At 41.2% G+C, this 18,812-nt stretch overlaps 1 protein-coding gene and 1 long non-coding RNA gene across 7 annotated transcripts in view; one reads left to right on the forward strand and one right to left on the reverse strand.

The window, feature by feature from the left end:
• Nucleotides 1-18,812, forward strand: part of dnah6 (dynein, axonemal, heavy chain 6) — a 233,378-nt gene that overhangs the window by 150,361 nt on the left and 64,205 nt on the right. The window lies entirely within an intron of this gene.
• The window catches only part of LOC110439140 (uncharacterized), a 42,175-nt gene that overhangs the window by 23,224 nt on the left and 139 nt on the right, over nucleotides 1-18,812 (reverse strand). For 2 of the 6 annotated variants that reach the window (XR_012406155.1, XR_012406148.1), the window contains exons 2-6: nucleotides 17,908-18,028; nucleotides 15,009-15,065; nucleotides 14,815-14,866; nucleotides 1,080-1,096; nucleotides 368-418 (exon numbers count right to left, since the gene is read on the reverse strand). This is a non-coding gene — a long non-coding RNA (uncharacterized lncRNA). Of the gene's footprint in view, nucleotides 1-367; nucleotides 419-1,079; nucleotides 2,566-14,814; nucleotides 14,867-15,008; nucleotides 15,099-17,907; nucleotides 18,029-18,812 lie in introns of those variants that run through there. The other 4 variants (XR_012406142.1, XR_012406154.1, XR_012406140.1 and 1 more) reach the window with 4 other exon arrangements.

Consider the following 18,812-nt stretch of genomic DNA (forward strand, 5'->3'; position numbering starts at 1 on the left):
AACTGTTATTTTAGCACTTAAAGGGATGATTCACCCAAAAATGAACATTTACTCACTAACAATTTACCTTCAAGGGTTCCAAACCTTTACATGTTTATTTCTTCTGATAAAAAACAAAAACAAGACATTAGGTGGAAGAAAATCTGCAATCATTGACTTCCATGGTAGAAAACAAAAAAAGATGGAAACCTGTAATCATTCACTTCCATATTATTTGTAAGTATTTTCTTTTGTCTTTAACAGAATAAATAACCCCAAAAAGGTTTGAGACAATTAAAGGGTGAGCAAATGATGACACAATTGTACTTTTTGGGAGAACTATCCCTTTAAAAAGTGTCAAAATAGTTTGACAAAATAATTAACAAACCTCTGTAGAAGAAAACTCTGTGTTTGTCAAAGTGACGAGCTCATAGAGGTACTGAAAGAGAGAAACAAAGATAAAGAAAATGTAACATTTCTTTACTAACTGTTTGAAGTCTCGCATAACAAAAAATGCCCTCATAAACCATGAAGAAACACATGTTATAATAGTCTACTGGTAGCACCATGTAAACCTACACATACTGTGTCCTCATAAACCATGAGTAAACACACAGATTTATTAAAACAATATCCTACTGCTAAGTCACATCTAATAGACATACTTGGTCCTCATAAACCATGACTAAACACACAGGACTGCTACACTGCATTTAGCAGAAATAGGAAACTGTCATTTTAGCACTTAAAGGGATGATTCACACAAAAATTAACATTTACTCACTTTTAATTTACCCTCAAGTGTTCCAAACCTTTAAGGGTTTCTTTTTTCTGTTAAACACAAAAGAAGATACTTTGAAAAACGATGGAAACCTGTAACCATTGACTTTCATATTATTTGTGTTTTCTATTATGTAAGTCAATGGTTACATGTTTCCATCTTTTTTTAAAGTATCTCATTTGTTTTATTAAACAGAAAAACAGAAACCCATAAAGGTTTGAAACACTTGAGGGTAAATTAATAGTGAGTAAATGTTCATTTTTGGGTGAACTATGCCTTTAAGGAGTGTCAAAATAGCTTGACAAAAGAATTAACAAACCTCTGTAGAAAACAACTCTGTTTGTGTTTGTCCAAGCGACGGGCTCATGGAGGTACCGAAAGGGAGAAGCAAAGAAAGATGAAGAAAACATGATTCACTTACTGAAAGCTTCAAGTCTTGCATAACCAATCATGTCCTCATAAACCATGAAGAAACACACAGATTTAATAAAACAATAGCTTGCTGCTAACTCACATAAAATAGACATACAGTAGGTGAGAGTTCAAAGTGACTATTACCGCCGCGTCATATACCGCCGCCGTTTGAAATAGGAGCCGCTTTGTTTTTAGTGTATGACCGCAGTTTGTGAATGAGCCGCCAGGGGGCGCAAAGGGACGGGATGCGAACCGACAGAAATAGCCCACACAGCAGCCTTAAATATGCTATTGTGCTTGTAAATGAGATTAAACAATAAGTCAAAGCCTTATAATTCCTTTATTAATCATTTAAAATTTGTTAACACGATTTATTGTTATTCTAAACTTTTTAAGTGCAAAGAGGATTCTTTTTGAAAAATAGAATTGAAGAAGTTAAAGACAACTAATATGAAAGCACAAACATTCAGTACAAATATTCTAAGTATGCCTAAATTAAAAAAATTAAAGCAGTCTTTTAGCCTAAATGTAAAGAGATTTTCAGTGTTTGCTATTTTGGTAGGACTAACACAAGACCTTTTCATTTATGTTTTAATTTACCTTTTTATTTACATTTTCGTTGTTGATTATATTTTACTATTTAATTTTATGTCACAATTATTGTACATAATAATAAACGAATAATGAAAAATAATAAAAATAGGCCTTATGTATTTAAGGACATGTGGTGAAACACTAAGAAACGGTCAGGCGCATGGTCTAAAGAGCTTAAGTTGAATACTGCTTCATAAAATAATTTTGCCGCAGGACATATCTCGCAGGATTATTTTTAATAATTTTCAGTTATTTTTTTTTGTTTCAAAACAACAATGTTCTCTTTAAAATTCTCTTTAAAGTATAACTGTTGTTTTGTTTTTTTACTTAATGGCCCAGTATGTTTTGTATTTTAATTTCAATTTCAGTCACCTTGCATATGCATTTGAAATATAATGCGCGCATAACCACGGAAAGAAAAAAAAACTGTCAAAGGTTAGAGCTAATTCATCAAAATTAGCTATATTAAAATACAGCATGTAAGTTAATACAGGCAGAGTGTGAACAAACTCAAGGCTTAGATATGCGCTTGCCTTTTAATGCATTTAAAAAGATTTGCGGCCTTTTTAGGCTACAGGCGACTATGGTGTATAATGTTTCTTTTATTATTTTTTATTTTGTATGGTAAAGAACAATGCACTGTATGTTATTAATATAAACTTAGGTTAAAATTTACTATTGATAAACGTGACCTACCTCAATCAGATCACTTAAAGTATAATAAAATAATGTTAACGTCAATGTTCTTCTTTAAAGTAAAATTGTTGTTTTGTTTTTTTTATTTAATGGATCAGTATGTTTTGTATTTTAATTTTAATTTCAGTCACCTTACATATGCATATGAAATATAGGCTAATGCGCGCATAACCGCGAAAAAAGAAGAAAAAGCTGTCAAAGGTTTGGCCAGTGTGTTTTTTGTCTAATAAATGATATATATATATATATATATATATATATATATATATATATATATATATATATATATATATATATATATATATATATATTTTTTTTTTTTTTTTTACTTTAAAACTTTAAAACAGATTGCTATTTTTCTAATGACATATGATTTAATAAATTTGTATTTAAAAAATTTCTCTTGTTTGAATTTTTTAACTGCACTTTTTAGGAAATATTTTAGTACATCAAAAAGTGTGGTTATAATGACATCTGACTGGCTAATCCAGCAAAAAAGTCACTAAAATGTAGTATTTAAATCTCATAGTTAAATGGAAACTGAGGCGTAACTGCAAAAAGGTCCACTTGAGAAAAAAAGAACCATCCCTTTCACCAGGCTGGCAACGGGCCTCATGTGTGCGCATGAGTCGATATGTTGCCTTTTTATAGTCTACATGCTACTATGATGTATAATAATGTTGTTATTGTTGTTTTGATTGGTAACCTTAGGCTAAAACTTATAATTCATAAACGTGTTAGAAATAAAGCATGAAAAACACGTTAAAAACTATTTCTTTTGCGTATAATCGGAAAAAAAACAGTCATACAGTTGGTTAAGAGGATATATTTATTCCACGGAAAAAAAGCAAATAGAAATACAAAAATAACTGAATGTTTTCTTTTAAGTTGTCTCTAATACTGAAGACGTCGGTGGGCGCTAACAGAGGTTCGTGTGGACCGTAGAAATTCCTTCACTCTGTCCTTTATGCGTTTGCTATCAGCGCTGGTCAGGTATATATATATATATATATATATATATATATATATATATATATATATATATATATATAAATAAACTTCACAGCCACAAATATAAATAACACAACTTGTACTAAAACTGGGCGAGGATTTGAAAGAATACGATGCTTGTTATATAATTTAAAATGTTTTTCCTCTTGTCCTATTTCTGCATACAAATTTTTTCACTCGCCAGGAACTTGCCGCTGGAGAGCACCGTCAACGATCTCAATCTTATGGCTCATTCTTCACGAATATAGAATTAAAATAATGGCGGGTTAGGTTTTTTTATGCCGCGGGTGCAACCAACAAGGGTTGTGCATTTTAGTTTAACTTTTTGAGCGTTATAAGCAGTTCGGTGTTAGTTTTTATATAAATATATCAAGCCGAAACTAAACAGCGCATTCTCTCCGCCTCCTCGTTCATAACCAGCTGGACACGCTACTGAAGCAAGCAGGAGAGATAGCCTACTCCGTCATTCATAATCTTAGCTGATGTATCCGAGTCGAAAGAATATATTAAAGAGGAATGTTCTTTCAACAGTCCCGATACGTTTAATGTTTTTATTTTTATTTTTTTACTTTTTTCCTGTCATTTCTCTTCATCAAATTATTTTTTAAGCTGCTTGATTAAAGAGAAAGCAGAGCCCGTCAATTGAGAGCGATGCATGTCATGTGTTGCATAATTGCCTTTTTTCTTGTGCGTGCGTGATCCATTTCTGATCCTTTTTTGCTCGGGCTCTCACACACAACCTTTATGTCTGCTGTGTCTTTAATATGGTGTGTAGATTATTATGCTTTATTGAAACATCAAGGGGGACGCAGCAAAGTAACTTATAAATTAAAATTGTATTATTTTATGCAACAGCCTTACATTTAAAGCTGGCCCTCCTGCCATCCACTGCGTAAAACATATGCTGGATAAGTTGACGGTTCATTCCGCTGTGGCGATCACAGACTAATAAAGGGACTAAACCGAAAAGAAAATGAACGAACGAATGAATGAATAAATTAATAATAATAACATAAAAATAAGGTAATAATCTTTAAACACAAATGCCGCGTAAGCGGCCTTTTTATTTTTAGAGATGGTACGTTTGAATTGCCTCTTCCCACTTCCCCCACCTCAAAATTGAAAGTTGCAAAGAGAACTATAGCTCATTTACATCTTGATGTCTTAGCCTCAATAGCAAAGAGCACAGCCCATTCACACCTCAACACAGAGCAAGTTTAGCGGAAGAATGTCAAATCAGAATCACGCAGATGAAGCACACCAGCTACTACTTTCATGAAACTATTATGTGTTTTGTCATAAATTTGCTTATTTGCAGCAGCTTTTTTTCGCGCAACAGAATTGCGGCGTTGGGAAGCCGTCAATGAATAAAAACAGGGTCAATAGTAAAATCGGCTTTTCATTGTATCCCTATTACCTATATCAGTGCATTGAAGGCCTTTTATGGTGTCATCACGATAGAATAGCCTAAGTTATATTGAAATAATTTAAAGAACAAAGTTATAAAAACTCACATTACATAAATAAACAATTAAAAATATGTTTAGGTTGTCTTCATTTAATTGCCCTCGAGATGATGGTGTGCTTTATCATTATGTGCGTTTTACTTATAACGTGATTCAAATGATGGATCTGCGACAGAGAAACTAGGGGTTTTGGGAAACATGCATCACTATATCCTTTTTTTTCCCCAAACTGTGCATAGTTCAGCCGCAAGTTACTGTAGCCTACGTCTTTTTTTGGGAAAGCGCCCCATGTCCGCTAGTGCCGCGCGCCTCTTTCTCTGGGCAAAAAGGAGTTGATTTTTTAAATATTAAATATATAGATTAATTAAATATTCAGCAAAAGAGACATTTATTTCATATTTTACTATGCATTTCATCTGATAGGCAAATCTTTATAGCTTAATTAAACACATATTGTCACAACCCACACATAGGCCTATTGTATGAAAATGAAAAGGGCATTTTTTTTGTTATTATTAGACTACTATTTGTTATTTGTTGCCTAGGCTATTTTCACATTTTCACATTTGAGGTGCTTTATTGGCATGACAAGTAACTGTACATTCGTTTTGCCAAAGCAGTGCAGCGTCGCGTCTCACAAACAAGACAGTGCAAAAAGGGCAGTAGTGCAAACAAATATGAAAATAACATAATAAAAAAATGATTAATAAAAATAAAAATAGAATAAAAAAATAAAAATAGAATAATAAAAATAAAAATAGATTTTTGATAACATTAAACAGTATAAAGGTAATAATAGTAGCCTATTATTAAAAGTAGGTCCACAAAGAGTTCCAGCTTGTGTGTTGGAGACAGGAGCGGGTGGTTGAACACACAGCAGCACACACACTCCCCCAGTAAGATGGGTTCTGTTCGACAGGGACTCAAATTGTTTTGTATGTGTTGGATTAACGGGTAAAATTTCTCCTGGATCTCGGAGCAGGGGGGGGGGTGGGGGGGGGGGGGGGTTGGTTGTTGTTGCGCGCGTACTGAAGAGCGGTGTTGACGCGGTGTTGTCGCGCGCCTACTGAAGGGCGGGACCGAGGGTGTGCCGCGTCGCGGGGGCACTTTTGATCATTTTGGAAGGGCACTTTCTATCCAAGACTACAAAGGGCATGTGCACTGCACAGGTTGAGCCCTATGTGCATGTGCCTGTCTCGGAGTATTTAGTGCACTTAGTTAGGATATGCAGCTCCGTCTCAATCAGCTGCTGAGGGCACAGCCGCTTCCCCACCGGCAGCCATGTTTTTTTGTGCCGGCCCGTCTCTACGGCTGGCTGATGTCCGCTGCCCGCTTCTAACATGTTAGAAAATACTGCAAATCAAGCTGTCGGTATCTCCCCGCGGTTGAAATTGTTCGTTATTCGAAAAAAAAAAAAGAATAAATATCAGTGCGCAAGCTTTCTAGATTTATTTTAGGCCTATATTCAGCTGTTTTAATCTTGCAATTCTGATAACTTTTAGAGATAATGTCTGTTTTTATCAACTTGTCTGTCATTTATTTCTCATTTGCTACTTATTTTATTAATTTGTTGATGTTAATATACTACATATAGTCTTAAATATGCATCTAAAATCCTTTGGCATTCAAATTTGCTTTGAACTTAAAAGAGAGAAAGAATCTGATTTTACCCGTCAGAGCACATTGCATATGCCTTTTTTTAAATAACATTTATTTAACAAATATTTTAGCACATCGAAAGTAATTAAATTACCTGTCTTTTGATTAAAACCTTTATGCAAAAAGATCAGAAAAAAAGGCAATATATGCGACATGACATCGCTCTAATGCCACGATTTGAGGATAAATTCGCTTTTAGGTGCTGCTTTGAATAAAATAAAACTATTAAAAAGCACATTAAAGACACTTATAAAATAAAACATTAATAAAGGAGTATCTTATGAAAAAACACCAATTGACGGGCTCTGCTTTCGGTTTTAAAAGAATCAAGCAGCTTTAAAAATATAATTTGCTGAAGAGAAATGACAGGGGAAAAAAGATTAAACATATCGGCACTGTAAAAAGAACATTCCTCTTTGATATATTCTTTCGACTCCGACACATCAGCTAAGATTATGAACGACTCCGGTCTCTCCTGCGTCAGTGGCGTGTCCCGCTGGTTATAAACGAGGAGGCGGAGAGAATGCGCTGCTTAGTTTCGGCTCAATATATATTAAATTAAAAACTAACACCGAGCTGCTTATAACGCTCAAAAAAGTTAAACTAAAATGCACAACTCTTGTTGGTTGCACCTGCGTAATGCACAATGAACCTAACGCGCCATTATTTTAATTCTATATTCGTGAAGAATGAGCCAACCGCATATGCTAAGTCAGTCCTGTTGGTCGGGACTCTCTGCTTTATAACTTATTAGTTTATTACAATAATCACACTTAGCTTTGCCATTGTTCTTCACCACATATAGCCACTCAACACATCTTGCGGTCCATCTTTAATGTTTAGATTATTGAAGGTGCTATTGATGTTTTGAGAAAAAAAAATTAATAGTACTGAAACTAAATTATTAAAAATAAACTTGCGGGACTTCGTTTATGTCCTGCGGCAACATTATTTTTATTACACTTTAAGTGATCTGCTTGAGGTAGGTCACGTTTATGGTAAGTTTTAGCCTAAGTTTACATCAATAACATAATGTGCATTGTCCTTTACCATACAAAAAAAGTAAAAAAAAAAAAAAAACATTTATTTATATTTTAAATGCATTAAAAAGCAAGCGCATATCTTAGCCTTGAGTTCCCCTTCGGTTGGGGAACTTCAGTGCCATGAATGGGAGGATTCGGATCAGAAGCCGCTTATCTGGAGAGTATTGAACGGGCCAATGAATGAAATTAATTGGCAGCGTAAGCTTGCGCAGGTGTGCGACATCTGCAATCATCTCAGCATATAAGCACACCTGAAGCCAGCAGACGCCATCCTTTTCGCTTCAGATCCTTTCTGAGTGAGTCGATGAGGGTTCCTCTTGCTGATCAGCACTTCAGAGCGAACGAGTGTGTCTCCCGGTCCAGAGTGGGTCTTCGCGGTGGCAGACGGTCGAGCTGGGTTACTCCCTTGCCTGCGGTTCTTTGGGTCCGGTCCTCCAGAGCGGTGCGTATAGTTGCAACTTTCCTAAAAGAGCAACACAGTCGTGCAGCACGTCCTTTTCAGGATGGCGCTCCGACTGTGCGTTTCTGGATGCGGGGGTTTCCTGTCTCCGGATGATGGACACGATCACTGCATTGCATGTTTGGGGGTCCAGCATGTTAATGCGGTGCTCGCGGGCGGTTCATGTCGTCATTGCGATGCCATGACCGTTGCACAGCTAAGATCGCGGCTAACTTTCGCAAGAGAGCGAGCCACCCCAGTTGCCTCCTGTTCTAAAAAAGCAGCGGGCGCTCGGGCAGATCTGAGGGTTTCAGCGGGAGCTAATCCGCCGCCCACGGGCTCGCGGACCTCTCGCTCCTCACGGCGCTCCATCCAAGCTTCGGGTGGTGAGAGTGATCCGTCTAACCAGATGGTAGCTCTCACACTCGCTGACACCGGAGATCAGATGTCCTCCGCGGCATCGGAGGGTGGGCTTTCACTGTCCGACGAAGATCCGGACCCGCTCGCCCCCTCCGGGCAGGTGAGCGCTGTCAAATCGGATCCTGAAGCGGACATGTTAGCCGTGCTTTCCCGGGCTGCTTCGGCCGTGGGGTTGGAGATGGTTTATCCCCCAGCTCCGCGGCCGGACCGACTAGATGGGTGCTACGTAGAGGACCAGAAGGCGAAGCCTTCGAAGCCTCTCGTCCCCTTCTTCCCGGAAGTGCACAGTAGGCTCACGCAGTCCTGGAGGGCACCTTTCTCTGCCCGTGCTGCGAGTGCCTCCGCCCTCACCGCCCTTGACGGCGGAGCTGCCAGGGGGTATGAGGCGATCCCGTCAGTGGAGCGCGCTATCGCGGTCAATCTTTGTCCGCGCGGCGCCTCTACGTGGCGGGGTTTGCCCCGCCTCCCGTCCAAAGCCTGTAGGTTGTCTGCCTCCCTCGGAGCCAGAGCTTATAAGGCTGCGGGCCAGGCTGCTTCTGCTTTGCACGCGATGGCCACCTACCAGCGCTACCAAGCGCAGGCGCTGGCCGAGCTGCACGAGGGCGGGTCCAACCCAAGCTTATTACATGAGCTGCGCACCGCGACCGACTATGCTCTTCGGACTACTAAGTCCGCCGCGTGTGCGCTGGGGAGGACGATGTCCACACTTGTGGTTCAGGAACGCCACCTCTGGCTAAACCTGGCCGATATGCGCGACGTTGACAAAGTTCGCTTTCTTGACTCGCCCATATCCCAGGCTGGCCTGTTCGGCGACACCGTCGGTGAATTCACCCAGGAATTCAAGGCGGTGAAAGAGCAGTCGGATGCGATGGGCAATGTCATCTATCGGCGTGGCCGTAAGCCCGCTCCGCCCGCCGAGCCATCCACCTCCGCTGTTCCTCGCCGAGGGCGCCCGCCAACGAGTGCTGCCCCGCCCCCGCCTGCGCCTCCGGCCAAGCGGGCGCGGCGTTCACCTCGAAAGCAGGCAGCCCCTCCTGCCCAGGGCGCCGTTAAGTCCGGTAAACGGACCGCGAAGCGTCCCTGAGACAGGCCATCCGGAGAAGAGGAAACTTGCTCTTTCCCCGCTGGAGGGCGGGGCCCCGATAACAACGGTACTTTTCAGTGCCACCAAAACATCAGTAAAAGAGCACTTTTTCCCTTCCCCGGATGTGACTGCACGAGTTCTGCCAGTCCGGGACGCGCTGCCTTCCGGCTCGCAGACTCTACGTGCTTCGCCAGTGGCTCACGAGCGCTGGGGGGACGGTCTCCCTTCCCTCAGCCCTCCAGCCCCCTCTCCGGAGTCAGGGTGCGGAGCCAGAGCGAATCGCTCTCCTCCAGCTTTTCCGCGGGACCCTCGTGCTTCCCGGATCAGCACACCCACTCCGCGCTGCCCCACCGCTGGTACGTCAGCGATTGTAGCGATGACTCCATTAGCGAGGGCTCTGCCTGCCTGGTTAGCGCGGGCCAGCCCCTCGCGGTGGCTCATACGCACAATCAGACTCGGTTACGCGATTCAGTTCGCGAAACGGCCCCCCAAGTTTACGGGCGTGTATTTCTCCAGGGTCAACCCCCTGTCCGCCCCTGTCTTGCGAGAGGAGATTGCTGCCCTCCTGGCGAAGGGTGCAATCGAGCCGGTTCCTCCAGCCGAGATGGAGAGTGGGTTTTACAGCCCATACTTCATCGTACCCAAAAAGAGCGGTGGGTCACGGCCAATCCTAGATCTGCGCGTTTTGAACCGCTGTCTGCACAAGCTGCCGTTCAGAATGCTCACGCAGAGGCGCATTCTCCAATGCGTTCGTCCTCGGGATTGGTTTGCAGCCATAGACCTGAAGGACGCGTATTTCCATGTCTCCATTCTTCCACGCCACCGCCAATTTCTGCGGTTTGCGTTCGAGGGTCGAGCGTGGCAGTACAAGGTCCTCCCCTTCGGGCTCTCTCTGTCTCCGCGGGTCTTCACCAAACTCGCGGAGGGTGCCCTAGCGCCCCTTCGGCTCGCGGGCATTCGCATACTCAATTATCTCGACGACTGGCTGATTTTAGCCCACTCGCGGGAGCAATTGATTATGCACAGGGACGAGGTGCTTCGGCATCTCCGCCTACTGGGGCTTCAGGTCAACCGCGAAAAGAGCAAACTCGCCCCCGTGCAGAGGATTTCTTTTCTCGGGATGGAGCTGGACTCGATCACCATGGTAGCGCACCTCTCCGAGGAACGCGCTCGCCTGTTGCTGAACTGTCTGAGGGAGCTCGACAGCAAACTAGTGGTCCCACTGAAGTTCTTTCAGAGGCTCCTGGGGCATATGGCATCCGCAGCCGCCGTCACGCCGCTCGGGTTGCTCCATATGAGACCACTTCAGCACTGGCTTCACGATCGGGTCCCCAGACGCGCATGGCACGCGGGCACACACCGGGTCTCGGTTACTGCGCTGTGTCGCCGCGCCCTCAGCCCTTGGAACGACCCCTCGTTCCTACAGGCCGGTGTGCCTCTAGGACAGGCGTCCAGCCATGTTGTTGTTTCAACAGACGCTTCCAACACGGGTTGGGGGGCCGTGTGTCGCGGGCATGCGGCTGCGGGCCTCTGGAAGGGTGCCCAGCTGCATTGGCATATCAATCGCCTAGAGCTGTTGGCAGTGTTCCTCGCTCTCCACCGCTTTTTACCGGTGCTGGAGCGGCAACACGTGCTGGTCAGGACGGACAGTACGGCGGCGGCGGCGTATATCAACCGCATGGGGGGTATGCGCTCTCGCCGCATGTCTCAGCTCGCCCGCCGTCTGCTCCTCTGGAGTCACCCGCGGCTGAAATCGCTGCGCGCCATTCACGTCCCAGGCACGCTCAATCGTGCAGCCGATGCGCTCTCACGACAGCTGTTACGCCCTGGAGAATGGAGACTCCACCCCGAGTCTGTTCAGCTGATATGGGCGCGATTCGGGGAGGCCCAGATCGATCTGTTTGCTTCCCCCGAGAACGCTCACTGCCAGTTGTTTTTTTCCCTGACCGAGGGCTCTCTCGGCACGGATGCACTGGCCCACAGCTGGCCTCGGGGCATGCGCAAGTATGCGTTTCCCCCAGTGAGCCTGCTCGCGCAGTTTCTGTGCAAGGTCAGGGAGGACGAGGAACAGGTTCTGCTAGTTGCGCCCCTTTGGCCCAACCGGACCTGGATATCAGAGCTCTCACTCCTCGCGACGGCCCTCCCCTGGCGGATCCCTTTGAGAGAGGACCTACTCTCTCAGGGACAGGGCACCATCTGGCACCCTCGCCCCGATCTTTGGAACCTCCACGTGTGGTCCCTAGACGCGAGGAAGACTTAGGTAACCTACCGACTGCGGTGGTTAATACCATCACTCAGGCTAGAGCCCCCTCCACGAGGCGCGCCTACGCCCTGAAGTGGAGTCTATTCACTGAATGGTGCGTCTCTCGCAGAGAAGACCCCCGAAATTGCCAGATTAGTGTTGTGCTCTCTTTCCTTTAAGAGAAGTTGGACAGCAGGCTGTCGCCCTCCACTCTCAAGGTTTACGTGGCCGCCATCTCCGCTTATCATAGCGCGGTAGCTGGCGGCACCGTGGGAAAGCATAACCTGGTCATCCAGTTCCTTAGGGGTGCTAGGCGAATTAATCCATCTCGCCCCCCTCTCATGCCCTCTTGGGATCTCGCCCTCGTTCTCACGAGTCTGCGATCCGATCCCTTTGAGCCACTCGAATCAGTATCTCTAAGATTTCTGTCCCTGAAGACAGCTCTGCTGGTTGCGTTGGCCTCCATCAAGAGGGTCGGGGACCTGGAGGCATTTTCGGTCAGTGACTCGTGCCTGGAATTCGGGCCGGATTACTCTCACGTTATCCTGAGACCCCGCCCCGGTTATGTGCCCAAGGTTCCTACCACCCCCTTTAGAGATCAGGTAGTGAACCTGCAAGCGCTGCCCCCGGAGGAGGCAGACCCAGCCCTTTCTTTACTTTGTCCAGTTCGCGCTCTGCGCATTTATGTGGACCGTACTCAGAATTTTAGATCATCTGAGCAGCTCTTTGTCTGTTATGGCGGTCGGCAGCAGGGAAGTGCCGTATCGAAACAAAGATTATCCCACTGGATTGTGGATGCCATTTCACTCGCTTATTCGAGTCGAGGTCAGCCGTGTCCCCCGGGAGTACGTGCACACTCCACTCGGAGCGTTGCATCCTCTTGGGCGCATGCACGCGGCGCCTCTCTAACAGACATCTGTAGAGCTGCGGGCTGGGCGACACCCAACACATTTGCAAGGTTTTACAATCTGCGAGTGGAGCCGGTTTCCTCAAGGGTATTAGGTAACCCTTTGGTGATTGAGGAGACAACTCGGTAGGGTGTTGAAACACGCTTGCTGCGCCATTCTCCCTAACACGGAGGTACGTGCGCCTTTTTTATCTGTCAGTAAAGTTCCCCGTCAGGTGAGCCCTGCAGATTCCTCCGTGGCCCCCAGCACTGACTCAGCGGAGGAGTCACTTGCTGGCCCACTACGTTGTAGGTCTGCCCGCTGGTCAGCCCGCGTTTTGGGTATAGGTGCCTGCTATGCGTGATCCCCACTAGGCGATCCCATATGCTTATTCCGCCACGGTTAAGTCCCCCCCCTGGGCGGACCCGTGTCTTCCCTCTCCGCTAACCACTCTTTGCTATGCGTACTCCCCCTTTTTAGGGCTAGTCCATAGGTAAATTCTGCCATCTATCCCCCCCTTGGGTAACGGATGGCCTCCGCAGCGTCCTCCCTATCGGGATTGCACGCTTCCCAACGTACTGTCGTATTTCCTAGAATTATCTAGATGCTCACGACTTCCCAAAAAATATATCTAAATCCGTAAAACTTCTGTTGAAGTAGGATAAATTAGGGCCAGGGACACGTTGGAGGACCGCGCCCCCCATGATGTGGGTGCGTCACGCTTGCTTGACTATCTCCTCATCGGGGGTGTTGGTAAGGTGCAGTCATTATGGCGCTTTCCATATTCTCCCATTCATGGCACTGAAGTTCCCCAACCGAAGGGGAACGTTCGAGGTTACAGAAGTAACCCTTCGTTCCCCGAGGAGGGGAACGGAAGTGCCATATTCCGTCGCCATAATGACTGTCCCTTAGCTGTTTGAAAGTCTCTTCAGCTTAAAAGGATGGCGTCTGCTGGCTTCAGGTGTGCTTATATGCTGAGATGATTGCAGATGTCGCACACCTGCGCAAGCTTACGCTGCCAATTAATTTCATTCATTGGCCCGTTCAATACTCTCCAGATAAGCGGCTTCTGATCCGAATCCTCCCATTCATGGCACTTCCGTTCCCCTCCTCGGGGAACGAAGGGTTACTTCTTTAACCTCGAACGTTTGTTTACACTCTGCCTGTATTAACATAAATGCTGTATTTTAATATAGCTAATTTTGATTAGCTTTAACTGACAGCCTTTTCTTCTTTTTCCGCGGTTATGCGGCATTATATTTCACACGCATATGCAAGGTGACTGAATATGAAATTAAAATACAAAACTTACTGAGCCATTAAGTAAAAAAACAAAACAAAACAGTTATATTTTAAAGCAGAACATTGACGTTTTGAAACAAAAAAACGGAACTGAAACTAAATTATTAAAAATAAACCTGCCAGACTTAATTTATGTCCTATTTTCATTATTTATTTATTTTCATTATTCGTTTATTATTATGTACTGAAACATAAAATGAGATAGTAAAATATAATCAACAACGAAAATGTAAATAAAAACGTAAATTAAAAACATAAATGAAAATATCTTGTCTTAGTCCTATTAAAATAGCAAACTTCATCTCTCTATATTTAGACTAAAAGACTGCTTTATTTATTTATATATTTATATATTTATTTATTTATTTATTTATTTATTTATTTATTTATGTATTTATTTAAGAGATGACATCAGAATACAAATTCAAAATTCTGAAGATGAGTGTTAGATGTATGCTTGCACTCTCTTATGGTCCACATGCAAATAGATCATTTTCACTGGTATAATCAGGCATTTGTCATCATCAGATTTCAACTTGCATTATTTTCATCATTTAACAACAGTAGTTTATACTGCCACTGTGTAAGCGTTTAATCTTACGCATAATACTCACCGTGTGAATAGAGGCTAATCTAAAGAAAAAACTTTGAATTGTTATATTGCGATTCTCAATATAATAATGTATCGCTACACCCATATTAAATGTATTATTATATAAAAATAACTGCACAGATACAGGAACAATAAGAAAATATCTCTTCAGATCAACATTTAGAAGACAATTATATAGACAAACCTCTTTGAAGCTCACTCTGTTCAGAATTCAAAGATAATGGCTCATGAAGAGACTGAAAAACATAATCAAAACACAGAAATGAAAGTTAAAACAACTCAAGTGTGTGCTAAACAGACATTATTAAACATTATATTTAATACTACATACAGTTCAAAATATGCCAATTTTTTAAAATAAAATCCAATATACCCTACCTTTGCTTTTTCATGTTTGTTACAGGAGAGAAGGTCAACTCCTCCACATGACACACTCTAAAATTACAATTGTATGTTGTGATATCGTGCAGAACAATGTTTTAAAATTAAACACAAGGTACTTTTTTATACAAGATTAAAATTGTAACTCTGCCAAATAAAAACAGTTCTGTCAACACATGAACACTGACTCCACAGAGTATGCATCACAAACTTTTCAGGACAAACAGTGAAAACTGATACAGAAGAAACTAAATCATTGAAAAAATTCATTATGTTGGTTTAATAGTGCACAAAAAGTACACTGTACAGGAAACTGGCCCAAAACAATTATCTAATACTTTACTATTTGATAGTGTCAGGCCCGGATTAAGAACTCAAGAGGTCTGTATTAAAAAAAATAAGAATAGAATACATTTTTTTCAAAACGAATCTATAATATATTGCCCACATTTTTAAAATAAATTATATATATATATATATATATATATATATATATATATATATATATATATATAGTCTACAAAGATTTAACTTATTTTTTAAGCATTTAAAATTTATTAATAAAATTTGTGAAAATTGATAGTATAAGTACACTTGTTCAAGTTAACTGAAGCAGTACTAAAATATATATTTTAAAAGGTATTTATTACTATTCTCCACTGTGCTTTGCGAGAGCTCTTACTGAACAGCACATGTTCGATGACATAAGAGTGCCCAGGCACGAATGCAATGTGAGTGCAGGCCGTAGGGGGAAACGGAAGGGGGGGAAAGCATGCTTCAGCCTGGTTCATGGCAACTGTACAGTGCGAGTACGCCCTCAGACAAACGATGAATCCAGTCTGCACTGCCATTAGCATCCTCCGCCTGGTTAATGCTAGCTTGCACATAACATTACCATAACGTCTTCTATACCCTCATTCTCCTCATCATGGGTCTGTTCGAAGGAGTGAATACATGAAACATGCCTTAATAAAGATGCACCCTCTCCTCTTTTTCTCTTGTGATTGCCAAATCCACTTGTTCACTCATTTTGATCTACGGCAAATACTACACTACAGTCCGCTCAATTCAGTGCAGGTTATTTCAAAACTTACATGCACTTCACCAATTAGAGCATGCTATTTAGTTAAAAAAAGGAAAGAAGGAAAGGAAAAAATCTGCATGCTTTTTATACATGGTGACATTTTCTGACAATTTAAATACAATGATAATAATAATATATGATATTGACTATTTGCTAAGAGGAAATGCCTAGTTTTTAAAAAAATGTTTTTAAAGAGAGGGAGGCAACCTTTATTAAGGCATGTGCAACCTATTAAATGCTCTTCAACAGAGCCATGAGGTAGGAGAATATGGGTGAAGTAGCGCTAGTTGTGGCAAATGATAATCGACAGGCTAACCAGGGTTTGGGAAAGGGCGACTAATAGTGGTGTAACGGATCCAAAATCTGCAGTTCGGATCACTCTACGTTTTTTGAGTTATGGATCGGACCATTTTTTGGATCAGCAAAAAAGGGAGGAGACAATTTGCTTTCCATTTATACAAAAATGTTACTGCATAAAACATTGCTTTTAACAAACAGAATATAGCACCTGTAATTTTAATAAAAAAATAAAAATCAGGAAATAACCAGCTAAAACATATATTTATCTTCAATTAATGATTCAACAATTCACACATAAAACTTCATGTTTCATTATACTGTAGGTGTATTATATTTGAAAACCTATTCAATGACATAATTTTGATGTTTGTTTGTCGCCATCTGTTGGTTACACAATGTAGTTGCTTTCACCAGCATCTTGTTTCATTAAACAGTGATTTTATTCTTACCATAATGAATGCATTAATGCAGGCTAAACAAACAGTGACAAAAAACACCTTAATAGCCAAAAGCATTTAGGTAGGTCCCACAACGTCATCATTATATTTTACAGGGAAGCCAAAATGCTTTCATTCATGCAATTTGAATGACACGGGAGACGATCTCTCTGCGATTGTTATAAATGTTGGATTAACCTACAAGTTCAAAAAAAGTTATTAATCTTCGAGTCACGCGCATTCCGAACCGTGGGTTGTGATCCGTATCGATCACGGATCAACAGTGATCCGTTACACCCCTAGTGACTAACATCACAAATAAATAAATACAAATGAATTCTATTAAGATGTTGCTAACATTTGAAAATAACTTTATTATATATTTAAAATAACTATTTAGAGAAATAAGATAAACATCATCAAAACACACGAGGCACTTGTGACTTTGTTTAACATTTGCATTATTTTAATTTTTTTTTAAATGTTTCCTACCTATTAAAAATATATGTATTTCCCATCGGATATGCAATGGGGAGAAAAAAAATAAGAATAAGTTCAGCAGACAGTATATTAGAACTCGAGTTGATGATCAATCGCGTCAAAACATGTTGCTATGTGCATTACAAGTTACACCACTGGCGCTATTTAGTTATGTTGTATCTGTCGGTCAGACATCACTTGTCTAACAAAATTTGTGTAAATGGCTTATTCCATCAATGTGTGTTATTAACCATTGGTTAATCAGGCCCTGGATAGTGTAAAATCTTTAATAGTTTTAACTTTTCACTAATATGGAAATCATTAATATTAGCATTTTTTAGACTCTTAAATTAAACATTAACATTTAAAAGTGTGGTTTTCAATTAGGACATTTCTTTTATTATTATTATTATTATTTAAATGTTATTTGTTGACATTTATAATGTCATGTCATCAAATCATCATTAATGACTTAATTTTTTTGTGTTAAATTAAACTCCTTTTTGCATCTAAACATTTTATACACTATGCTTATAATGAAACATTAACTGGGGGTTACCTGCAGTAAGAAAAAACATGTACAAAACTTTGGTACCTTTGATGTCACTGATGTACCTCCACGTAAGCATGTCTTTATCCTTCCCCAACCTCACATGATGAGAAGCATCTTTCAAATGATTTAATCCTCTGCTTTGACTCTTACCACCATTCATTCACTGTTAAAATATTATATAAGGTTAAACTTCACAGTTTATAATATCAATACAATACCACATATGCAAAGCAGTATTAATATATGTGACGTAGTGTAAAATTCTCTAAAGAAGACCAAAACAGAACAAAATAGTAATATAATTATCAAATTTCATAATACAGTTATCACATTTTAAACCATTTAACAAAATATAAGTTAGTAGTGCACTATTTTGACAATTTGATCAAATAAAGTTATTTAACTAGGGTTAGTTAACCTCTTTTCATAATAAAAGTTCATTTATTCAAATGTACAGTTTAACTGAACACAAGTTTATCACAAAAAAACATTAGAAAAAATAAAACCACACATTTACATTACTAAATTCAAACATTTTGTTCAATCATGCTTAATAATTCAAGTTTAGTAAATTGTTTCTACTTCATATTTATGTTTAATATACCTTGTTACCATGTTATTTATACCATATTCGAATGGTCATTGCTTCATAACGTTACATCTCATGGAATCAGACGGCGAATTGTTTACCGCGGAGGAGTGAGCTCTGCCCGGTTCTGGGTTAAATCGACACCGGCGCTTCCGAGCCAGATACAGGCCGAGCGCGTGCTATTATTAGCAAATACACATTTTGAAGAACTAACTTAGGTCTGATACTGCCATTACAAACACATATTTCTAACGTTTATTTGTTCTCATCTTCTGTTCCCAGTCACTAATTATTATTGTCTAAAACAGTACGCGCCGCATATAAATATATAAATAAACTTGCTATTTTTAATAACAAG

The sequence above is a fragment of the Danio rerio genome, chromosome 1 (assembly GCF_049306965.1).
Source record: "Danio rerio strain Tuebingen ecotype United States chromosome 1, GRCz12tu, whole genome shotgun sequence".
Lineage (NCBI taxonomy): Eukaryota > Metazoa > Chordata > Actinopteri > Cypriniformes > Danionidae > Danio > Danio rerio.